We start from the raw sequence: 26,037 nt of genomic DNA on the forward strand, positions 1-26,037 counted from the left end.
CTACAAGGACTGGTTGGAGGGGGTCTGCGGCCGGGTGGTCCGGCCGGGCCTGGGGCTGCTGGGGGAGCCGTTTGGAGGAGAGAAGGATCCGAGGGGACGCGGGCACCGGAGAGGGGAGGAGGGGGCCGTCAAGTGGAGGGTGCGGTGACGGGCTGGGGGCCCAGCGCGCTCCCGGCCTCCGCTGGCGGGCGCGCGCGTGCCTCGTATCCGGGCGCGCGCTCTTTGCCCCCGGACCCAGTCCCAGTCCGCAAGCTGCTTGGATCCTTGCCCATTGCTTATTGGGCGTTTCTGCAGTAACCTCTGATCCGACGGAGCGACTCTTGGGACGCTCACATCCACAGCTCCTTTGGCGACACTGGAGGGAGAAGAGTTCTTGATGTGCTCTGAGGAGAATTTGCTAATTGTTTACCTCCCCAGGTAGTGAAGTCCCCGTGCAAGTTTCACGTCATCGCTTGGTCCTTCAGGGGATGAAGAAATTAGGTAGAGAGGCCCACCCTTGACGGAATGCCCCTTCTGACCCCAAACGTCCATTACGGAATGCCAGGCACTTGGACTAGCGACTTCTCAAAAAGGTTCACAGAAAGACATTTGTTAAGGATTCGCACTATCCAATGGCTCCTCAAACTTTTTTTTTGCTGGTTTCCGCCCTTTAACTTTAATGATCCCCAGGTCCTCTTTCCTTCGTTCCTTCTCCCTTTTTAGAGTTGGTTGAGCCCTCTCATTCACGCCCATAACTTTGACCCCACCGTGTTTGCCATGTGTTGATGACCACCAAGCCCGTCCTTCCCTTGTGCCCCAGTCTGTGGACACATTCAGGCGGAGTTCATCATGGCTTCGCAGACAGACAGCAACTTGGGCTCCGATGCAAAACAGATAGATTTACTAAGTGTGTGTGTAGTCAAGTCATTAACCTCTGAATCCCAGTGTTTGCTTTTAAATTGTAAAATGAAGATCATAGTACAACTTTACTATGTAAAATTGTTGTGAGGATTAAATAAAATACAGCTGACCCTTGAACAACACGGGTCTGAACTGCATGGGTCCACTTATACTCAGATTTTTTTCAATAAACACAGTAGAGTACTGTAAATGTATTTTCCTTATGATTTTCATAATAACATCTTTTTTCTAGCTTTATTATAAAAAATATATATATGTACACATATATATTACATATACAAAATGTGTGTTAACCAACTAATTATTGCTAAGGTTGCAGTCAACAGTAGGCTATTAGGAGTTAATCTGGGGGGTAAGTCAGAATTTACACAGGGATTTTTGACTGTGTAGGGGTCAGATCCCCACATTTTTCCAGGGTCAGCTGTAATAAAGTAAGATGCTTGGCACTATGCCTGGAATCAGTGTTCAACTATGTGAAGTATCCATAATTAAAAGACCCACAGACCTGCTCTTCCTTTAGAGTTTCTTATCTCGATGAATGACTTTCCACCACTTGCCTGCTGGATAACTGACCAGGACGCTTTGGGCCCTTATTGATCAGGTTCCTGGCTGCTCCTTCATGGCGTTCTCCATCCACGTTGATTTTGCGGAATCAGGAAACGTACCTCAGTGATATCAGACACATGCTACTTCCTTCACTGCTTCCTTCACCTTTTCCAACTGCTGTGGTTCACATGGTAGAGCAGTTAGCTGAAGTTTTTCTTCTGCTCTAAAAGCTTCCAAAACTACCTTCCCATCACCACCGCACTCAACTTGATGTTTCCTTTCCATTTCTACACTATTTGCTACATAATTATCATCACATTTGTCCACTGTGTTGAAACTTTTGTTTGCATCACTGTCTTTGTCTTTAGACTGAATTTCAAGGTGGGCCCATTTACTTACCTGAGCACTAAAAATCAGTAAGCACTCTATAAATACTTGTTGAATGAATAAATGATCACAGTTTATAGGAAAACCTATTAAGGCAGGAAAAACCAGTGAGGAGGCTAACAGAATTTTCTGGACAAGAACCCATGGAGGGCTGAACTAATGGTCATGGAGTTAGTAGGATGAGAATAAATTAGAGGAAAACATCTTGGATGTTGGAAGAGAGGGAGGAGACAAAGATAACACCAGGGTTTCTTATTTGATATAGTGGCTTGATAATGGGACCACTAACCAAGAGAAAGAACACAGAAAGTTTCTGGGAAAGATAAAGGGTACAGTCTTGGTACTTGATATTTGAAATGTCTATGATATAATCCAATTGTGGCATTCCAGTAGGTAGTTGAAAATATGGATAAGGAGTGAAAATGGGGCACCTCCTAGAAATGTTAACATTGGTATATAGGCAGCAATTAAAGCCGTGGTTATAGACGAGTGAATGGTGGTGAGTGTATCAAATATTTTCTGTTCTCTTTCAGGTACAAGTAGGATTGCATTTCCTGGCTTCCTTGTAGCTGGGATGAGCCATGTGACACATTCTGCCATGAATTGTGAGCCTAGCATCTAATTGCTGATGCAAGACCTTCCGGAACTCTTTTTCCCTTTGCCATGGCAATCAACAATGTTCCAGAGAGTATATGCTCTGTAAGTCTTGGTCTTGGAGAGGATGATGCAAAAAGAGTCCCATTCACCTCATGATGGGTATTTAAAGTGAGTGAGAAGTAAACACTGGTTGTTTTAGGCAACTGAGATTTCAGGGGTTTGTTACCAGAGCAGATCTTTGTCACTTCTGACTAACGTGAAGAAGAAGAATGAATGAATCTTGAGGACATTAGTGCACTCATTAGACTGTTGTGCATGCAAGAAGGAGAGACCCAGTGACCACCTTAACTGAAAGGATGAAAACAGGAACGTTTACATGGATATATGAGTAGTTATTAGGAACCAAGTCACCTCTAGAGAGAAGCTGTTCTCGTTTATTTCCCATTGGATCTCCATTTTTCTCTGTCTCTTTGATCTGTCCTTACACTACCGACTACTAATTATCTTCTTATCCTCTAATCCACATCTCAGAGGATCACAGCCTAGTTGCAAGAGTCCTTATCTCTAAACCACATCGTGGGCTGCCAACCAGTCTATCGTTGGGCTACTCATGTGTCAGGCACGTGACATGACCCAAACAGTGCCACCCCTACACAAAACACCACCCAGCTCTCCTGAATGTGGGAACTCGAGTCAGGGCAATGCAGACTGTACCAGGATTCTTGTCCTGCCACAACTTATTTTTCACAGAATTGTGGAAGCATATTTTACGAATGGAAAGTAGGTATATCTTAACTTACAAACACTCTGACCTCCCACCTCCAGCCTAAAACCTTTCTGTTGCATTAGTGAACCTCCCCCCACCAACTCCTTGCCTGGTCTACCAAGCCCTTTGTGATCTAGCCTCTGCCAACCACTCCTGCCTCATCCCCTGCCACTCTCCCTCCAGCCACACTGATCTCCTGTCTCTCCCTGGGATAAGCCAAACTGGTTTCCACTTCAGCATGTTTGTACTCTTCCCCTGCTAATCTCTCTTGTTTAAACACTCATCCCCTAGTGTCTAGAAAGATTATTATTCCTTCCTTCTTATTTAAGTTCTGTCATCTCAGAGATAGAGTCTACGTTAGAGTCATGGTAGTCCTTTTCTTCATTTGTATCTATGATCTGAAGTTTGTATGGTTATTGCTTACTGCCTTCCCCAAGGAGAATGAAAGCATAATGATAGTGGCCATCTTTTCTGTCTTGCAATCCTCTGTATTCCCTAGAATAGTTGCTGGAACATTAAATATCTTTAAGTGAATAAGGGAGTGGTAGGGAGTGTGCTCATGCCCTGGCTGTTCCCTGTTGGTTCTCCATCTGGGTTCATTATCTTCCCTTCTCTACCTTGCTGTGTGTCTCAGGAGGCTGAGCTCTAGAGTGTACATCACCCAGCCTCCTTTATGCTCTGGGTCTCCAGTTAGGTTTGACCAATGAAAGGCACCAGAAGAAGACTGGAGGTTAGTAGGAGTAGGAGATGGTCAGGGCATTTACCTCTTCCCAAACCAGCTTTACTGTGTTTTGGGCAGTGACTGAATTCTTCCATGACCATAGCTCCTTTATCAAGTTTCTAGCTCCATCCTGGCTCTAGTAATGGTTTCCTGTCGCATCACCATCCTCGTAATACTCCCTTGATTAGATTCTCTTTAGTATGGCTTCCGTTGCCCACTGGGACCCAGACTGACAGCTGGAAAGGTCAAAGGCTGATTTGTTCAGTACAGCTAACACCTGAGTTCACACAACTCACCCAAGGCTACAGAGAGAGTGACGGAACCAGGTTTTAAATTCAAAGTTCAGGGATTATTAAAGATAAGAAGAAATTGTTATACCAGAAACCCAAGGAAGAGAGAATGTTAAGGAAGGAAAGGTCAGCAGCGCTCAATGTTACAAAGGGTTCAATGTGAAAGAAGGACCCATAAGTGTTCCTTTGATAATCTGTTTTAAAAGTAGCCACTGGGGCATTAGGGAAAGTACTTTCAATGAGAGGCAAATTGCAGAGGTGTGAGAGTGAATGAAAGGGGAGTAGAACAGAGTTTAAACAGCTTTTTTGATGATCCTGAACAGAAAGGAAGGAAAAAAGGTAAAAAGGGGTGACAGCTAGAAGGTAATGCCGGTGAGGAAGATAGATTGGGTGATGTTGTAGTGTGTTTATAAGTTGAGATAAAGAAGCCTGGGGAGAGAAAAGGTCTGAGAAACAAAAGAAGTGATGAAACTAGGTTCTGAACAAGATGAGGGAGGGATGGAATTAAGATCTGGGGAAAGGATTAGATGGAGGAAGGCAGTGCTGTCTCTGAGGTTTAAAGGAATGATGTAGAAATGAATGCAAAGTTGCCAGTGCTGATTTAGAATTGTAATAGAGTCTGTCATTGGGGGTTTATTTGGAGAGATGCAGATAGTTTTTCTCCCCGCTTTGATAGGTAACGGCATGATTTCCATGAATTTCCCTTATCACAAATAATTCCCCTGATTTATCTTCTCAGCTCTTCAGGTGTCAGTCATACAGTGGGTAGAATTTTCCAGCCTCCTTATTATGAACTTTCCATTGTGTTTTTCATTTGGATTCCTTATTTTATTAGTATCGGTGAGGAGAGGAAAGAAGGTAGAAGAGGAAGTCCATTGTTAATTAGTCATATTTGAATGCAAAATGGTAATATGCTATTAAAAACTAATTCAGTGATAAATTACTCTGCAAACACTAAATTATTTTATAATTATGGGTGTCATAATATTTCACAATATTATCTTCACTTAAATTTAAGTACATCCTTAATGATAAATGCATTGCGATATGTGGGTATTGAAATTAATAGTTAAAATTAATTTGCTGAGATTTATTGTTTTTCATGCAAAATGTTTCTCATGCACAATTAGGAGTCTTTGCACAATTGTGATGACTTTACCTTTCTGTGTCTCATAGTTACATCTTGGATTGGTATGTTTTGGGGAAGAGTATAAGGTTCTGGGATTGAAATTAGAATCTGGCTTATTTGTGTGTTTTTTTTTTTTTAAATTTTTTTTTTTTTCAACGTTTATTTATTTTTGGGACAGAGAGAGACAGAGCATGAACGGGGGAGGGACAGAGAGAGAGGGAGACACAGAATCGGAAACAGGCTCCAGGCTCTGAGCCGTCAGCCCAGAGCCTGACGCGGGGCTCGAACTCACGGACCGTGAGATCGTGACCTGGCTGAAGTCGGACGCTTAACCGACTGCGCCACCCAGGCGCCCCTTATTTGTGTGTTTTTTAACTGTTTATTTATTGTGAGAGAGACAGAGACAGCATGAGCAGGGGAGGGGTAGCGTGAGAGGGAGAGAGAGCATCCCAAGCAGGCTCCGCACCACCAGCCCAGAGCCCGGCGTGGGACCCGAACCCATCAACCGTAAGATCATGACCTGAGCTGAAACTGAGAGTTGGACGCTTAACCGACTGAGCCACCCAGGCATCCGAATCTGGCTTATTTTGGAATAGACTTCCAGAAGCCTTGAATTCTTCACGAAACTCTGTGCCAAATGAACACACATGCCAAGCATCCTTCAGTGATTCCTCCTGAAGTCAAAGGAAATCCAAGTGTCAGTAATGCATCAAATGGTAGTATCAGAACAGTGCTGTGCTTAAGCTCTCCAGCTAGCAAGGCAAATACTTTGAACACCATTTGGAGCACATCACAGAAGACAGGTGCCTTCTCTTTTCAGTCTTGCTTAAGATATATAATTTAAATGTGTATCTGGACCCTGGCTATTTCAGTGTTAGCAACTAATTCTTTCTGAATGATGTGCATTGGACTTATTTGTTCAACAAGAGGATATTGGGGATATATACTTTGCTACCTGCCTTGAGAATATAAAGATGAACTAAAGACATTTCTTGCCTTTGGGAAGTACAGTCTAATTGTGAAGAAGAGGACATTAACTCGATTACAGAGCATGGGTAATGGGTGCAGCAAAGTGATGTCAAGAAGTTTGGATGGCAGGGCAAGGTAGATGATTCCTGACAGCTGGCCACATTTAACATGTGTTCTTCATTCTGGTCCTGGCTTGTATTTAACTAGACACTTGAAAGTGACAGTTTTCTTAATTCCATGAGCAAATTATGAATATAACCAGTCTTTTTTTTTTAATATGAAATTTATTGTCAAATTGGTTTCCATACAACACTCAGTGCTCATCCCAACAGGTGCCCTCCTCAATACCCATCACCCACCCATCTCTCCCTCCCACCCCCCATAAACCCTCAGTTTGTTCTCAGTTTTTAGGAGTCTCTTATGTTTTGACTCCTTCCCTCTCTAACCGTTTTTTTTTTCCTTCCCCTCCCCCATGGTCTTCCGCTAAGTTTCTCAGGATCCACATAGGAATGAAAACATATGGAATCTGTCCTTCTCTGTATGACTTATTTCACTTAGCATAACACTTCCCAGTTCCATCCACGTTGCTACAAAGGGCCATATTTCATTCTTTCTCATTGCCATGTAGTATTCCATTGTGTATATAAACCACAACTTCTTTATCCATTCGTCAGTTGATGGACATTTAGGCTCTTTCCATAATTTGGCTATTGTTGAAAGTGCTGCTATTAACATTGGGGTACAAGTGCCCCTATGCATCAGCACTCCTGTATCCCTTGGGTAAATTCCTAGCAGTGCTACTGCTGGGTCATAGGGTAGGTCTATTTTTAATTTTTTTAAGGAACCTCCACACTGTTTCCCAGAGTGGCTGCAGCAGTTTGCATTCCCACCAACAGTGCAAGAGGGTTCCCGTTTCTCCACATCCTCGCCAGCATCTATAGTCTCCTAATTTGTTCATTTTAGCCACTCTGACTGGCATGAGGTGATATCTGAGTGTGGTTTTGATTTGTATTTCCCTGATGAGGAGCGACATTGACCATCTTTTTATGTGCCTGTTGGCCATCTGAATGTCTTCTTTAGAGAAGTGTCTATTCATGTCTTCTGCCCAATTCTTCACTGGATTATTTGTTTTTTGGGTGTGGAGTTTGGTGAGCTCTTTATAGATTTTGGATACTAGCCCACTGTCTGATATGTCAATTTCAAATATCTTTTCCCATTCTGTTGGTTGCCTTTTAGTTTTGTTGATTGTTTCCTTTGCAGTGCAGAAGCTTTTTATCTGCATGAGATCCCAATAGTTCATTTTTGCTTTTAATTCCCTTGCCTTTGGGGATGTGTCAAGTAAGAAATTGCTGCGGCTGAGGTCAGAGAGGTCTTTTCCTGCTTTCTTCTCTAGGGTTTTGATGGTTTCCTGTCTCACATTCAGGTCCTTTATCCATTTTGAGTTTGTTTTTGTGAATGGTGTAAGAAAGTGGTCTAGTTTCATCCCTCTGCATGTTGCTGTCCAGTTCTCCCAGCACCATTTGTTAAAGAGACTGTCTTTTTCCATTGGATAGTCTTTTCTGCTTTGTCAAAGGTTAGTTGGCCCTACATATGTGGGTCTAGTTCTGGGGTTTCTATTCTATTCCATTGGTCTATGTGTCTGTTTTTGTGCCAACACCATTCTGTCTTGATGATTACAATTTTGTAGTAGAGGCTAAAGTCTGGGATTGTGATGCCTCCCGCTTTGGTCTTCTTCTTCAAAATTACTTTGGCTACTCAGGGCCTTTTGTGGTTCCATATGAATTTTAGGATTGCTTGTTCTAGCTTTGAGAAAAATGCAATTTTGCATTTTTGCAATTTTGATTGGGATTGCATTGAATGTGTAGATTGCTTTGGGTAGTATTGACATTTTAACAATATTTATTCTTCCAATCCATGAGCATGGAATGTTTTTCCATTTCTTTTTATCTTCTTCAATTTCCTTCATAAGTTTCTATAGTTTTCAGCATATGGATCTTTTACATCTTTGGTTAGGTTGATTCCTAGGTATTTTATGCTTCTTGGTGCAGTTGTGAATGGGATCCGTTTCTTTGTCTTTCTGTTGCTTCATTATTAGTGTATAAGAATACAACTGATTTCTATACATTGATTTTGTATCCTGCAACTTTGCTGAATTCATGTATCAGTTCTCGCAGACTTTGGGTGGAATCTGTAGGGTTTTCCATGTATAATATCACGTCATCTGCAAAAAGTGAAAGCTTAATTTCATCTTTGCCAATTTCGATGCCTTTGATTTCCTTTTGTTGTCTGATTGCTGATGCTAGAACTTCCAACGCTATGTTAAACAACAGCGGTGAGAATGGACATCCCTGTCATTTTCCTGATCTCAGGGAGAAAGCTCTCAGTTTTTCCCCATTGAGGATGATATTAGCTGTGGGCTTTTCATAAATGGCTTTTATGATCTTTAAGTATGTTCCTTCTATCCTGACTTTCTCAAGGGTTTTTATTAAGAAAGAATGTTGAATTTTGTCAAATGCTTTTTCTGCATCGATTGACAGGATCATATGGTTCTTATCTTTTCTTTTATTAATGTGATGTATCACATTGATTGATTTGTGAGTGTTGAACCAGCCCTGCAGTCCAGGAATGAATCCCACTTGATCATGGTGAATAATGCTTTTTATATGCTGTTGAATTCGATTTGCTAGTATCTTGTTGAGAATTTTTGCATCCATATTCATCAGGGATATTGGCCTGTAGTTCTCTTTTTTTACTGGGTCCCTGTCTGGTTTAGGAATCAAAGTAATGCTGGCTTCATAGAACGAGTCTGGAAGTTTTCCTTTCCTTTCTTTTTTTGGAATAGCTTGAGAAGGTTAGGCATTATCTCTGCTTTAAATGTCTGGTAGAATTCCCCAGGGAATCCATCTGGTCCTGGACTCTTATTTGTTGGGAGATTTTTGATAACTCATTCAATTTCTTTGCTGGTTATGGGTCTGTTCAAGCTTTCTATTTCTTCCTGTTTGAGTTTTGGAAGTGTGTGGGTGTTTAGGAATTTGTCCATTTCTTCCAGGTTGTCCAGTTTGTTGGCATATAATTTTTCATAGTATTCCCTGATAATTGCTTGTATTTCTGAGGGATTGGTTGTAATAATTCCATTTTCGTTCATGATTTTATCTATTTGGGTCATCTCCCTTTTGTTTTTGAGAAGCATGGCTAGAGGTTTATCAATTCTGTTTATTTTTTCAAAAAAACAGCTCTTGGTTTCATTGATCTGCCCTACAGTTTTTTTAGATTCTACTTTTTTTTCTGCTCTGATCTTTATTATTTCTCTTCTTCTGCTGGGTTTGGGGTGTCTTTGCTGGTCTGCTTCTAGTTCCTTTAGGTATGCTGTTAGATTTTGTATTTGGGATTTTTCTTGTTTCTTGAGATAGGCCTGGATTGCAATGTATTTTCCTCTCAGGACTGCCTTCACCGCATCCCAAAGCGTTTGGATTGTTGTATTTTCATTTTCATTTGTTTCCATATATTTTTTAATTTCTTCTCTAATTGCCTGGTTGACCCATTCATTCTTTGGTAGGGTGTTCTTTAACCTCCATGCTTTTGGAGATTTTCCAGACTTTTTCTTGTGGTTGATATCAAGCTTCATCGTATTTTGGTCTGAAAGTGTGCATAGTATGATCTCAATTCTTGTATACTTATGAAGGGCTGTTTTGTGACCCAGTATGTGATCTATCTTGGAGAAGGTTCCATGTGCACTTGAGAAGAAAGTATATTCTGTTGCTTTGGGATGCAGAGTTCTAAATATGTCTGTCAAGTCCATCTGATCCAATGTATCATTCAGGGCCCTTGTTTCTTTATTGACCGTGTGTCTAGATGATCTATCCATTTCTGTAAGTGGGGTGTTAAAGTCCCCTGCAATTACCACATTCTTATCAATAAGGTTGCTTATGTTTGTGAGTAATTGTTTTATATATTTGGAGACTCCCGTATTTGGAACATAGACATTTATAATTGTTAGCTCTTCCTTATGGATAGACCCTGTAATTATTATATAATGCCCGTCTTCATCTCTTGTTACAACGTTTAATTTAAAGTCTAGTTTGTCTGATATAAGTATGGCTACTCCAGCTTTCTTTTGACTTCTAGTAGCATGATAGATAGTTCTCCATCCCCTCACTTTCAATCTGAAGATGTCCTCAGGTCTAAAATGAGTCTCTTGTAGACAGCAAATAGATGGGTCTTGTTTTTTTATCCATTCTGATACCCTATGTCTTTTAGTTGGAACATTTAGTCCATTTACATTCAGTGTTATTATAAAAAGATATGGGTTTAGAGTCATTGTGATGTCTGTAGGTTTCATGCTTGTAGTGATGTCTCTGGTACTTTGTCTCACAGGATCCCCCTTAGGATCTATTGTAGGGCTGGTTTAGTGGTGACTAATTCCTTCAGTTTTTGTTTGTTTGGGAAGACCGTTACCTCTCCTTCTATTCTAAATGACAGACTTGCTGGATAAAGGATTCTTGGCTGCATATTTTTTCTGTTCATCACATTGAAGATATCTTGCCATTCATTTCTGGCCTGCCAGGTTTCATTAGACAGATCCGTCACGAGTCTTATCGGTCTCCCTTTATATGTTAGAGCATGTTTATCCCTAGCTGCTTTCAGAATCCTCTCTTTATCGTTGCATTTTGCCAGTTTCAGTATGATATGTCGTGGAGAAGATCGATTCAAGTTACATCTGAAGGGATTTCTCTGTGCCTCTTGGATTTCAATGCCTTTTTCCTTCCCCAGTTCAGGGAAGTTCTCAGCTATGATTTCTTCAAGTACACCTTCAGCACCTTTCCCTCTCTTCCTCCTCTGGAATCCCAATTATGTGTATATTATTTCGTTTAAATTATGTCACTTAGTTCTCTAAGTCTCCCCTCATACTCCTGGATTTTTTTATCTCTCTTTTTCTCAGCTTCTTCTTTTTCCATAATTTTATCTTCCAATTCACCTATTCTCTCCTCTGCCTCTTCAATCCGAGCTATGGTCACCTACATTTTATTTTGCAGCTCATTTATAGCATTTTTTTAGCTCCTCCTGTCTGTTTCTTAGTCCCTTGATCTCTGTAGTAATAGATCTCTGCTGTCCTCTATACTTTTTTCAAGCCCAGCAATTAATTTTATGACTATTATTGTAAATTCATTTTCTGTTACATTGCTTAAATCGTTTTTGATCAGTTCGTTAGCTGTCGCTGCTTCCTGGAGTTTCTTTTGAGGAGAATTCCTCCATTTCGTCATTTTGGGTTGTCCCTGGGGTGGCGCGGAACTGCAAGGCTCTTCCCCTGTGCTGTCTGAGTAACTTGCATTGGGGCCACAGTCAGACCTGATGTCTGTCTCCAGCCCACTGCTGGGGCCACAGTCAGACTGGTGTGTACCTTCTCTTCCCCTCTCCTGGGGACAGGACTCACTGTGGAGTGGTGTGGCCTCTGTCTGGGCTGCTTGCACACTGCCAGGCTTGTGGTGCTGCTTTGATGGGATCTGGCACATTAGCTGGGGTGGGTCCGCAAGGTGCACAGGGGCGGGAGGGGCAGGTTCAGCTCACTTTGCCTTTGGTGGTCTGCTTCAGGAGGGGCCCTGTGGAACCGGGAGGGAGGCAGACCCGTCGGACGGTTGGATCCGCAGAAGCACAGCATTGAGTGTTTGCGTGGTGCAAGCAAGTTCATGATGGGAACTGGTTCCCTTTGGGATTTTGGTTTTGGGGGTGGGCGAGACAGATGGCGCTTCCCAGCACCTTTGTTCCCTGGCAAGCTGAGCTCTCTCCTTGGGGGCTCAACAGCTCTCCCTCACGTTGTCCTTTAGCCCTCCCGCTCTCTGAGCAGAGCTGTTGACTTATAACATTCTAAATGTTAAGTCCTGCTGGCTGTCAGAACACACTCCGGCCGGCCCCTCTGCTTTTGCAAGCCAGACCCGGGGACTCTGCCTTGCCTGGTGGGCTGGCTGCCCCTCCACCCACCTGGCTCCCTCCCGCCAGTCCGTGTAGCACGCACTGCCTCTCCGCCCTTCCTACCCTCTTCCATGGGCCTCTCAACTATGCTTGGCTCTGGAGAGTCCATTCTGCTAGTCTTCTGGCGGTTTTCTGGGTAAATTAGGCAGATGTGGGTGGAATCTAAGCGATCAGCAGGACACGGTGAGCCCAGTGTCCTCCTACGCCGCCATCTTCCTCCGACTCCCTCCTAACCAGTCTTCTTCTATAACTCCCTCTGTCCATCACTACAGTTGTGATGGGAAATGCTATAATCTTACCCTTGATCTGCCATCATTTTGTTCACGTACCTGTCCATCCTTTACGAAGTACATATCCTCCCAAAGAGTGTATCTCCAACCTCCCTCTCCTCTTATACTGCTCTTCAGTGTATATTTGACCCAGAAGAAGTGAGTCTTGATGGCCGTGACAGGTAAAAATTGGTGGAAAAGGGGGGAAGTACCCACTCATATCAGCTGAGTAATTGTTTAGCTAATTACCACTCACAGTAAGAAAATGGAAAATTATAGGCTGATGCTACAGATTTAACTTCTAGTCCAGAATAGTCAGAAGATTTGGTGTTTCTAATTTCAAGTATTTTCAATTCTGTGAAAACAGTATATCAAGTTTCAATTAGAAAACTGTGGTTCATTCACGATAGTGGATGAAAATGCCAACCTTTGCAGTTGTTATAAATCTGTTACTATATAAGTAGATGTGCACCCCAAGGATTGCTCAGTCTAGCCAGTACATTAATTAGTGCCATATAATATATTAGGGAGAAAATGAGTATAAAATATTATGTTTAAAGTTTTGTTTACAAAGGAAGAAAAAAAGAAAATGAGAATATCTTACTGACAATGAGCCTTGTTTCCCGGTGTAGAAAATATGATCAAAGACTGGTATTGAGTATTTATATGGGCTAAATCCATTATTTTTGTCCCACCATACACATAATTATATTTTCTAACATTTATCAAATATTTATGGCTTTTCAACTATTGTATTAAATCAAGCTGTATGGAGAAAATTTGATTAGAGAATATTTTTAAAATTTGGATTTGTATCAGGACTATTTGTTTCATTTCTCAAGTATGAGTTCAGGAGGAAAGGCATACTCTGCTCACCTCCAGGCATAAAGTGAACCATCAGGCTGATGGTTCTTTTGCCTCATCTCTTCATGTCATCCCCTCTCAAATCTATGCTCCCATTTGAAGTGGAAGAAGAGAGCAATCTTCCTTGGAAGACGAGGATTCATCTTCAGTTAAAAGAAAGGAATTGAAAAAAAAAAAAACGGAGTAGACAGGCTTGCTTGTTAAACCACCAAATAAGGTCTTATTTTAGTAATTACTTACTGAGAATGTCTATGATTTCAGCGTTTTAAAGGACACATGAGGGTGAGACTCCACCCTCACAGATCCCTCTTGCAGTGAGAGGCATAAACACCTACAGCGTGGAATGTTAGGTACAAGGCAGCACAGAGGAAGGATTGGCTAAATCTGGGAATCAGAGAACGTTTTGCAGCAAAGGCGATATTTGAGCTGGGTGTTGAAGGATGAGTATACACTTATTTATATTCTGCTCATTCCAAAAGGATTTAAGGTGCCTTGGAGGAGTTGACCAGACAGTGGAGGAGTAAAATAGCATTTCAGACACAGGAAGTGCCAAAGCATAGAAGTGCAAAAGGGCATGATATGCTTGGGAAGCCATGGGAAGATCTGAGGGAAGATGCACAGAGTACACATGTGAGCCTGGGGGAAGTGAGGCAGATAGCAGAACCATTGTGCCAACCTCTGGCAGTGGTTTGCAAACTTGAGCATGCCTCAGAATCCCCTGGAGGCTTTTAAAGGCACAGATCACTGGGTCTCATCCCCAAAGATTTTGATTCTGCAGATTTAGGGTGGGAGAGGGCAAGAATTTGCATTTTCTTAAGAAAAAAATTTTTTAATGTTTATTTACTTTTGAGAGAGAGAGAGAAACAGAGTGCGAGTGGGGGAGGGGCAGAGAGAGAGAGAGAGACACAGAATCCAAAGCAGGCTCCAGGCTCTGAGCTGTCAGCACAGAGCCTCACATGGGGCTCGAACTCACAAACCATGAGATGATGAGCTGAGCCAAAGCCGGATGCTTAACTGACTGAGCCACCCAGCACCCCTGCATTTTTTTTTTTTTTTTTTTTTTTTTTTTTTTACAAATTCCCTGGTGATGTTGATGCAGCTGGTCTTGGGACCACACTTTCAGAACCAATTCTTTAGAGTCTGGATTTTGTCCAGTAGTCAGTTGGGAGTACCTAGAATGTGTGTAGCTTGAGAAAGAAAGAATCAGTTTTGGATTTAGAAAATTTCCTGGCAGCTGTGAGGAGAATTAGAGAGGGAAAACTCTTGGTAGATTATTTCACATGTCCAAGAGTCAAAGTAAATGGGCCTCATCGCATTTATAGAAAGATGAACTACTCTTGAGAAGATCTAGAGGCGTAGTCAAGATTCCTTGGAATGATGGGGCACCCGGGTGGCTTAGTCAGTTAAGCATCCAACTGCAGCTCAGGTCATGATCTCATGGTACATAGTTCAAGTCCCATGTCGGGTTCCACACTGACAATGCAGACCCTGCTTGGGATTCTCTCTCTGTCCCTCCTCCTCTCTCTCTGTCTTCCTCTTTCTCTCTCTCTCTTTCTCTCTCTCTCAAAATAAACTTAAAAAAATTACTTGGTGTGATTCAATATGTGGAATGAGAGAAAAGGAAGAATCTCAGAATGTTAAAATCATGTTCCATAATGTAAATCAAATGCTATAATATTTATGTATTCAAAGAATCCCATGCTACCAAAATCTTTAAAATCAGGCCTAAGAAATCGCACAAAACTTCAGATGACTTTCTTGCCAGTGCGATGTGTGATGCCTTTATAGCTAAGGAGAGAGATGGCTGGGCCATGGTCATTCAACAGCCCCTCAAAATGTGTGACGTGAAGCCCATTCTGATACGGTCAGGCCTTTCTAAGGCAGCACTCTCTAGGGGTGCTGTTTACTCACTGTGCCCACCCTGAACATCAGAACTTTGGCTGCAAGTGTCAGGTGTCATCTTTCCCGCCTCAATATACTCTTAATAACTGTAGGAGTTTCCCCCACTACATAGGACTTTGTAGATAAAATATGAAGGATAAATTGCAAGCGGCTGAAACCACAAAATAGAACAAGAAGTATATATGAGAAACTTGATCCTAGATTGAACCCATAATAATATTCAGTGAAGTTTTGATCTTAGCTTCTAGTTTCTCTTAGCCAAGTGTGCCTACAGAACCTCCTCTGTTCTGTTCTGTCTTTGTTGTTCTTAAGATGCCAGGGTCTGTTGACCCTTTTCTTGTGTTTTGTGCCATTCTTTCCTTTTGCAGGGCTGTTGATATGGTCGCTTCCTTGTACATGCCCCTTTTTAAATCTTTTTGCAATCTTTGAATTTTTCCATCAGTATAGTCTCTGCCAATGGGATTTCTAAAGGAGGCTGCTGTGTTCAATTCTCATTGCTAAATACTTACAACCCATTAGCTGCTCTTTGTTTTTGTAGCCCATGAACCCTCTGTGTGCTGCCCCTTGGTAGTAATGAGGTGGAGGGGGGTGGGAGGAAGGTATGGAGTGGGGTGCCAGTCAGGTGTTATATTTTGCCCCTTTTGACTAGCTTCACTTTCAGATTGGGTATAAACTGAAAACACATCTCTCCTTTGGACGGAAATGTTACCCTTTCTTTAACAACATTAAACATAATCTTTGGCTGTAGCCTCTCAGGAACTTTTCTGATTCACTATTTTATGCTCACAAATTATGTGGGACACAAAAAAGCTTCACAATACATTTGGCCATTGTTGAGGTTAGAAGGGTTTGTATGTTACTCTTTCTCCTCCCCACCTAAATTCTGAACTGATTGAGAGAGACACATGAGTCAGGAAAAGGAAGATCAAAACTGTAACTCTATTACTGATAGGGTTGATGAGGAATATGTCTTTGGAGGAAAGACAAGTAACGACAACCTACTGACACCTAGTCCTTTGAACAGCTCGACAGAGAGGAAGTCTGAATCCTTAGTGCAGACACATTAACCCAAGCCATTGGCTGTCCCCCTCCTCCCAGGTAATTCCTTCCACCACCATGTTGAAGAATAAACGGGTGGCGGGTGAAAAGTCCAGATAAACACTCTTTCGTGGAGACCAGGCAATGAATTATTCAAGACAGATATGTTTTCTAATGATGTTTTAACAGTAGTTCTAAGAAAATAACAATGACTGACCATAACAGTGTCTAACAACTGACTTCTGAACGGTGGAAAATTAATTTCTTCCTTTAAGATAATGTCAAACACAGTAGGAATTTTTAAAAATCAGGAAAGTTAAAGTTTATTCCCCAGTCTATGAACGAACATGATGAACGTTGTAATTAGATGCAAACTTGTGATAATTCCACGAATGATCTATTCAATTTAGAAATATATGATTCAGAGAGTTGAATTTTTTTTTTTTAAGTTGTCACATGCTGTTAGTTATCCCCGCCTTTCCTCCACCGCGTTCCTCCACCTTCCAATAGTGGTACAGTTATATCCGGCTACACAGCCACCCCGTGAAAGGAACCCTTACCCAGTCTTTCTTACAGTGAGAGGTAACCATGTAAATATGTTCTCAGCAATACAATGGCAGAGTATAAGTGATACCTGCAATTCCAACCTCATTTGCTTAAAGGAAATGCCTTGCTTTCCACTTTCTTTCCTCTCCTTGGGCTGAGATACTAAGATGATAGAGACCAGTGGCATCAGGGACCCTTAATAAACTAATGGACCAGAGCCTTTCTACCAGCTTAGACTGGCTGGACTTTAAGATGAGAGAGAAACACACTTCTGTCTTTTTTAGGCCACTGTGTTTTTTGAGTCTCTTTTTAATGTCAGCCTAACATTTGTAGCAACTAGACAAATATTTACGCCTATTTTTAAAAGTGTTAAAATATTCAATAGGAAGAAATCTGTACAATGAACTATTGTAGTGGGTTGAACGTGAGCTTACTTGGAAAAAGAAGAATTATGTTAAGGATCTCGAGGTGAGATCATCCTGCATTAATTGAGTGAACCCTAAAGCAAATAACACATGTCCTTATAAGGGACAGAAGAAGAACATAGAGGATAGGGAGGCCATGTGAAGATAGGGAGGGATTCAAGGAATGCATCTACAAGCCAAAGAAATCCTAGAGCTGCCACAAGCTGGAAAAGGCAAAGGAGGATTCTCCACCTTCAGAGGGATCACGACCCAGCCTGTACCTTGAATTCAGACTTCTGGTATCCAAAACTGTGAAAGAGTAAATTTATGTTGTTTTTAAGCCACCCAGTTTGTGGTGATTTGTTACAGCAGCCCTAGCTATCTAATAAAATTTGATAATGATTTTTTAAAAAATCACTCATAAATCCAACACCCAAAGGAGAGCATTTTGGTGTATTTCCTACCACAGCTATCTAATAAAATTTGATAATGAAGTTGGAGAAATTCAAAAATCCTTTTTTGTTTTGTTATGCAATACCGAAAGGAGCATAGAGCACTAATATGAAAGTGGTTCGTTCATTCCTTTGTGAGACACCTTCTGATTGCCTGACGTATATCAGCCACTGAAAGGTACAGAGTATGTAAAGATCAGAGAGACATGGTCCCAACCTTTAAGATGTTCATAGTCTCCTTGGAAAGGAGATATGTACATGGACAACACTGTTTGATTCGTTAAAAAAAAAAAAAAAAAAAACTAAAAGGAAAAAAACTCTTTGTCACAATTATAGGCTACTCAGCAATGAGAAAATCAACCACAGAGTTTTGGGGCAAATATGTTTGACCAACTAAGAAAGTCAGATATTCAGTTCGTTCCACAGCAATCATTCCGTCTGGGGAATATGACAAGAACTGTATTAATAATGGTCCTTGTATTTGTAAAGCTTTCACTTTATAAATTGGGATTATTATGGATCTGGATTCCTGTTTTTTGTATCTTTATTAACTTAAAAGTAAGTTTATGAAATACCATTCTGTTCTAACTAGTGGACGTCTCCAATTTAGAGTAAGTGTTAAAAATCTATTTCGGGGTGCCTGGGTGGGTCAGTCAGTTATGCATCTGACTCTTGATATCACCTCGGGATGCAATCTCGCGGTCATGAGATTGAGCCCCATCGTTGGACTCCAGCTCCGTGCTGGAGCATGGAGTCTGCTTGGGATTCCCTCTCTCCCTCTCTCTCTGCCCGTCACCCAACCAGTAAATAAATAAATAGATACATAAATAAGTGAACTTTAAAAAAATCTACTTAATGCAGAGAGTTTTTCTAGAGTAAAGAGAATTGTTCATAATTCCTTCTCACATCCCCAGTTTATGAAATTCACTTTTTATATCTGGCAACCCCATAAATCGGGATCTATTTCAAAAGTATGTTCAAAACAACAAAAATTGCCCTTATGATCACGTAGAAAGTATGCATTGAGTATTATTTCTTGGACTGAATTTAGACTTTGGTATGAACAATGCAAGGTTCTCCCCTATGTAAGTAAACTATTAAACAATATGGAATCTATTGTCTAAGTTACCTCTAAATTTTATTATGGAACCAAAGATCCTTACTAGATTCTTTTTTTTATTATTGTTTATTACTTTTGAGAGATAGAGAGAGACAGAGACAGAGACAGCAAGCAGGGAAGGGACAGAGAGAGCGGGAGACATAGAATCTGAAGCAGGCTCCAGGCTCTGAGCTCTCAGGACAGAGCCCGACGTGGGGCTCGAACTCACCGTGAGATCATGACCTGAGCTGTAGTCAGCCGCCCAACCGACTGAGCCACCCAGGCGTCCCCCTTATTAGATTCTTTTATTGGGAAGGACATCTTCCTTAATAACTCCCACTGTCTTCAACGTGATGTAGGTAATGTGAAAATCTGATTCTACCCTCTCTCCTAGTACTTTAATGTTTCATATCATTTTTTTTATTTTTTATTTTTTATTTTTATAAGTTTATTTTTGAGAGAGAGAGAGGGCACGGGGGGTGGGGGGAGAGGCAGAGAGCAAGGGAGAGAGAGAGAGAGAGAGAGAGAGAGAGAGAGAGAGAGAGAGAGAATCCCAAGCAGGCTCTTCACTGTCAGTGCAGAACCAGACATGGGACTCAAACTCATGAACTATGAGACCATGACCTGAGCAGAAACCAAAAGTTGGAGGCTTAATCGACTGAACCACTCAGGCACCCCTCATTTTTTATTTTGACTCACTTCCTATTTTTCACTCAGTGCCTAACTTGTGTGATATCTCCTTTTATACTAGGCAGACTTATCTTGGACACACAAAATGTATATTTACTGTGTATGAAGCATATACTGAAAATAAGTATGCAAAAAAGTACTGGAAGGAAATACACCAAAATGCTCTCCTTTGGGTGTTGGATTTACAAATGATTTTTTTTTAAAAATCTCCTCCGTGATTTCTGTCCTAACCTTCTATAATAAAAATTTAATTGATTTTGATGTTTGTTTGTTTGCAATTTAAGGTATCAACTTCCATTCTCCAAATGGTATCCATTCTACAAATGGAAATAGGAGAGTGCAGTGTGGTCTCTGTCGCTCATGTTCAGTGAACACAGCTGGGTCCAAAGGTGTCTTTCCGGGATTAGATGGCGAAGCTGGAGTATCCCTTGTGAGGAATTCCTACTAAGGAATCTCTGCCTAGGCGGCTTGCGGGGCAAGAGTAGGTGCTGAGTTGCTCTCCTCACCAGTGCACGAGGCATGCAGGTAAAAATAAACAACATTCTCAACAGTTTACTCAGTCCAAATTCATTTTAAGTAAAATATTTACGACATTGAGAAACTATAGTCCCAACAGAAAACAAAAAACAAAAACAAACGGCATCACTGACATACTCAAATTTAGCTTAAGTTCTGAAAAAGGTAACAAAATGACATTTTCATTTAAATACCTAGGTATTTGCTATAATCTTAGAATGCCATATGGTGGTTACTAGTTTATTAGGTAGAAACATCGAGCGTATTTGTATATATTTGTAGGTGCATAGCATTTTTTTTTTTTAACGTTTCTTTATTTTTGAGACAGAGAGAGACAGAGCATGAAGGGAGGGGCAGAGAGAGAGAGGGAGACACAGAACCAGAAGCAGGCTCCAGGCTCTGAGCCACCAGCTCAAAGCCCGACACGGGGCTCAAATTCCCGGACCGTGAGATCGTGACCTGAGCTGAAGTCGGACGCTTAACCGACTGAGCCACCCAGGTGCCCCTATGCATAGCATTTTAATGAATTGTCTTTTATTTTACTACTAAAATTCTGTATACAGCTCATCTCAGTACTATTGGTTTTGATAATATAATGTTTGATAAACTGATATAACCTTTGGGAAAGGGTAACATGAGATGCCTTGTTCTTTTAAAGAAATTTTTTTTAATGTTTATTTTTGAGAGAGAGACAAAGCATGAGAGAGAGACACACACAGAATCCGAAGTAGGCTTTAGGCCCTGAGATGTCAGCACAGAGCCCAGTGTGGGGCTTGAACCCACGAACCATGAGACCATGACCTGAGCCAAAGTTGAACGCTTAACTGACTGAACCACCCAGGCGCCCCAGGAGATCCCTTGTTCTATGAAATTAAAGCAGCCAGGAGCACCTTGGTATTTTAAACACCTACTCAGGTAATAGCCAACAACAAAATCAGTTTTGTGCTGATGTTGCTGTTTCTTCGCTCTGAGTAAGATTGTTGTTTGACTCAAAGCCATTTTGCTTCTTGGAGTGAATCTTCTTTCATATTTTTCATCCAGGTTTTCATATGGATGTTTTCAAATAAAATATATAAGTAGAACAATATGAAACCAGCCAGGGGTTCAGTTTCAACCTCAAAACACAAAAGAGAAAAAAATCAAACGTGGCAAAGAATAAAGTTGTCCTGTGGTTTTAAGACTTACAACATTCACTTATAAAAACACTCATATTCTCAGACAAACAGAAAAATATTGCCCCTAGTGAAACAGTGTTTGCTATTATATGAAATACAGTCAAGTGAAACGAGAAATAAGGGCAAGCATAGACAGATACTAAAGAGAAACGTCATTGTGTAAATGTCCTCAGAAATGAACCTGGAAAAACATACCTCCCTGGGTATAAATATTTCAGCTGAGTTTATGCAAAGGTGTAATCTATTGAAGTCAGCAGAAATCATGCCTCATACAGTTCTGGCTAGAATATGGTTTTTTAATGATCACTAACATCTCATAGAAAGGTCTATATAAATTTTTTGTCTTAATTACTTGAAGCAGGAGCTCCTGTTTCCATGGTGAGCTTTTCCATGAATTAATATTTTGAAATACCTATTTCCTAAAAATGAGGGGATGATCATTATTTCAGTTGTAAACAATTAGTTGCATTATTTTCTTTTGCAACCCTGCCTTGCAAATATTGTTTGAGCATGTTAGCATAACACCAGGTAACCTCATGTTATGTTTCAGTAATGTCTGTGTAGATATTTCATTTATGGGAGATATTTCATCTGTCCATCATGGGTCAACCTATTGGTAAACTGTGCTTATTTGAAATCTTCTGTTTTAAAAAAAATGTTTTTAAATTTTAATTTAGAGAGAGTGCATGCAGGGATGAGGGGCATGGGGTGGGGAGGGGGTGAGAGAGAGAGAGAGGGAGAGAGAGAGAGAGAGAGAGAGAGAGAGAGAGAGAGAGAGAGAGTCAAGCAGGCTCCATGCTCAGTGATGAGCCTGACAGGAAGCTAGATCCCATGACCCTGGGATCATGACCTGAGCCAAAATCAAGAGTAGGCCACTCAACCAATGGAGCCACCCAGGTGCCTCTGAAGTCTTCTGTTTTTAGCCTAATGATTTATCTAACTGACTTTTGGAGTCTGTAAAAGAACAAAAACGGTTTGGGATTAAACACAGTCCCTATCATCACAAAGAGAGAAAATGCGTTATAAAGAATAAACTAAAGCAGTTTTAGCACATCAGCTTGATGAAGGCCATCTGCTTTTGTTGCCTGCATAAATTGCCTTCTTTAACTTACTTATCTGCAGATGCTGCCACGGAGTCTCAGCTCTATGCAAGACCAGCCCTAATCATGCCTTAAAACAGTTTGAATCAAGCTGGCATTTTCCCCCGCAAAAGTTCAGCAAGCATTAGAATATACCAGTCAGAACACAGAAGAGAAATACAACCTGGAGACGCAAAATTCAGAAGGCACCAGCATTTTAATGGTTAGTAAAGCCATGGCAATGGGTGGGATCATCTAGCAAAGGGAGTAGAAAAATCATTATCAGCTGTCTACAATTCATGTGCTTTCTGAATAAACACAATGCCTTTACATCATAACTGAGAATCCTAGCAATATCCACATTATTCCAGCTTTAGTTTTTGTGGTCTATATTATGAAACTAATATTTTTGCTTCTTTTTCAAAATACTGTAAAATTTGGGGCACCTGGGTGGCTCAGTCGGTTAAGTGTCCGACTTCAGCTCAGGTCACGATGTCGCAGTCTGTGAGTTCGAGCCCCGCGTGGGGCTCTGTGCTGACAGATCATAGCCTGAGGCCTGCTTCGGATTCTGTGTCTCCCTCTCTCTCTCTGCCCCTCCCCTGCTCATGCTCTGTCTCTCTCTGTCTCAAAAATAAATAAAAACATTACAAAAATTTTTTTTAAAAAAACCACTGTGAAATTTAATGTGCATTTCCAGATTATATGTGCAAACTCCCTGATGAATAAGGAGAGCAGCTAGTAACTCAACTAAGGGAATATCCATGGCTCCTGTCCACCTCCCAGGCTTTCTAGAAACAGCAGATGAAACCATCTGGGCAGAGATCTTTGAGACTCAGTACACAAAAGTCAGAATTTACAGGATGCTCTTGCAAGCAGCAGGTAATATCCGTTTCTAAACATATGTGCAATAGGAAGTCTTGAGCATTGGTTTTTGGAAACCGGTGTGGCAATTGGTAGTTCCGTTCATCACCCAATTTCAATGTGGCCGCAGTGTGACTCACAGTAGACCTGATTTTATTACCGGTATTCAAATAATTTGTGTTTCTCTTAACATTTGATAGCTCTCGAATTCGAAACCCCAGAAAACAGATGAACAGGTGTGTGTACTAGCATGGGCACCCTTTGTTCAGCGTGGGCGGTCTTGGGTTCACCGTCAACATTTGTTGAACTCCATGGTCTGGTTTGTAAATGTTTTATTGGTCTGTATACCCTCTTATCAGGGCCTTTACTGACACCAAACACCGGTAAACTGTATTCTGCAAACAAAAATAGCATTTTTACTTCTAATCAGTTTTTCCTGCTTACGTTGTCTAGAAATTCGAGTGAGTCAGGGTACTATTTAATGATGTTTTGCCGGACGGTACCAAGGATGTCCCTGAAATTGCCTCGAGTAATTATATCCTCCCCAATACTTCTGAGAGGTATATCCTCATAAAGCAAAATCAAGGGCAAAAATAACCAAACAACAACAGTGAAAAATTTTATTAGTTGGGAACTTGGCTTCAAGCCACAGTACAAAGCTCTAGTAAACTGGGCTGAACACATGAAAGGCTTCTTTTTCTTAAGCTTGTTTGGCCTAAATAGCCTCAGGCGAAAGCAGGCTCCTAGGATTGCTCTCTCTTCCTTTCAAGCTTCAAAGGCAGCCAGCCCTAAGACTTCAGTGAGCACTAATGGAAATGGAGCGAAAGCCAAAGAGGACCCTGTTAGCTCCCCTGTGTGTTGCTGAAGTAAACTTTGTTGGGCCCCAAACTTAGGGAGAGGATAACCTTTCTGTGCCCCGCCCCCCCATCCTGCCAGCAACAGAGAGGCTTGCAGTGACCTATAGCCTCTTCGAAAACTGTGCCCTTGAAAAAAGCAGCTTAATTAGTATTCTATGATCTGCCAGTGCAATCAACCCTCCTCCCTCCTCTATCCTTAAAGTGGGATAAAGAATGTGAATGTGGAATGGTGTTTTATGCCTAAGGAACAACAAAACTATTTCAAGTAATTGAGTACATTTCTTAAAAGAAAGCAACGTATTGTTGCCTTCTTGTCTTCTGTTAGAGCTTTGATAAAAAGAGGCTCTTTTGGGACCCCCCAAGTCTGTGAAAAATAAATCAGCCATCTTCTGATTCCTTGGGGACCAGTGGAAAAGTGTAAGCATACACACATGCACATTCTTTACAATAAGTCTCTGGCATTAACCCAGATCCCTAGTGAGCAAGGCTGAGTCATAGATTTCTACAAGGACTCCTTTTGTGCTGTTGGCCTAAAGCCTAGATAAAAAGAAAGCAAAGAGGTCTCTTTGACTTCTCTGGCCTAGGCCTACACTCGAATTTCTGCTTTAAGAGTCTTGCTACTTTGTTAATAGTAAGAAGGGAGGAAAGAAAAGTTTAATAAAAAGAGCACCAAGGGTAAAAGAATCTTTTTCTCTTACACTTAGAGATGATCTTACCTGAGTTACCAAGTCCTAGGCCATTCAACACCGGGGAGGGTATACGTGTTGGGGGGCATTTTAAGAAAAAATCAGGTGAAAGGATACACTGTTTGAGGCAGAGCAGTGAAATTGTGATTCTCACAGAACCCTGAAGATGCTAAAGTCAGAGCTATTTACTTATCTTCAAATCTCTCTGAAGTCTTCTGCTACTGGCTGACTGGCTTTACTTCTTCATTATAACTTCCCTCAGCTTCTCCTCTTGAGACACTCGTCAAGTTTTGTTGTTCTTCCACAGCCATCTTTTCTTAGATTGGAAGCTTCCTAAGGGCTGAGACATGTTTGTCTTATTCTCTAGCACTTAGTAGGCACTGAGTAGACTTATTTTCCCCTATTGAATAACATTTACATTGTGCCCTTGACTATAACTTTTATTCAGAGCAGCATTGAGAAGGGTATTTCAGGTGAGTGTTTCTTCACCTCCTCCAAAGAGCAGTGTTTAGCCAACATTAACTCAAGAGATATTATCATGTGCATAAATGATGAGGTTGGGGAAATTAAATCTCGTACGTATGTTTTGTTCATTGCTGACCCCTCAGACTGGGATTTATGTGTCCTTAACCCCATGGCCATCCTCCTTTCATAGACCTCTAATAATTTCTTCGTAAAAATTTGCATTTCAACTGGACTGTAAACTCCAGGAGTTGCAAGAGACTACTCTGCTTTGCTCACTACTGAATTCCTAGCACCCATCACCTGGCCTAGCCTGTATTTAACAAGCATCTGTTAAATGAATGGATAAAACATTCAGGAATTTTTTTCCAGACACTGATCATTAACTGTAAAGCTACTTTACCCACTGGATCGCCTCCATGTTTTTAGTCACAGACCATTAGAAGACTAACGTGTATGCTATCTATTGGAGTGACTATAGCCATTGATGTTCAAGATGATTTTAGGCTTATGCTTCAGCAGTTCTTATATTTCATTAGAAAGACAAAGGAAAAAAGAAATATCACTATAGCTGAAATACATTGTAAAAGATATCTGAAACTCAGCTCTAAAACACACACCTCTAACTTGTGACATAAAGTAGCACGTAGATCTGTATCCAATCTGGCAGTATAATAGCTTTTACTACATAAAAGTTTGTATATATGTTAATGATGGTAGAACCCATTTTTGAATTTACATGTGGTCCACAAGTAACTCTTGGTTCAAAGTGGTGTTTCTATTTCAGATAATTTTCATGAAGTCCACTTACTTAAGGTACCTTATATAAAGCACTTTTTAGTGTTTAAGTATAGATACCAAAATG

The 26,037-nt window shown here is 41.0% G+C and overlaps 1 long non-coding RNA gene across 3 annotated transcripts in view; it reads left to right on the forward strand.

The window, feature by feature from the left end:
- The first annotated feature begins 19 nt into the window (after positions 1-19).
- The window catches only part of LOC144615107 (uncharacterized), a 120,779-nt gene continuing 94,761 nt past the window's right edge, over positions 20-26,037 (forward strand). Inside the window, exons 1-4 of one of the 3 annotated variants that reach the window (XR_013553541.2) lie at positions 20-417; positions 2,367-2,598; positions 19,821-20,061; positions 23,004-23,185. This is a non-coding gene — a long non-coding RNA (uncharacterized LOC144615107). The remainder of the gene's footprint in view (positions 418-2,366; positions 2,599-19,820; positions 20,062-23,003; positions 23,186-26,037) is intronic. The other 2 variants (XR_013553540.2, XR_013553542.2) reach the window with 2 other exon arrangements.

This window comes from Panthera onca, chromosome F2, assembly GCF_046562875.1.
Source record: "Panthera onca isolate mPanOnc1 chromosome F2, mPanOnc1 haplotype 2, whole genome shotgun sequence".
Taxonomy (NCBI): Eukaryota; Metazoa; Chordata; class Mammalia; order Carnivora; family Felidae; genus Panthera; species Panthera onca.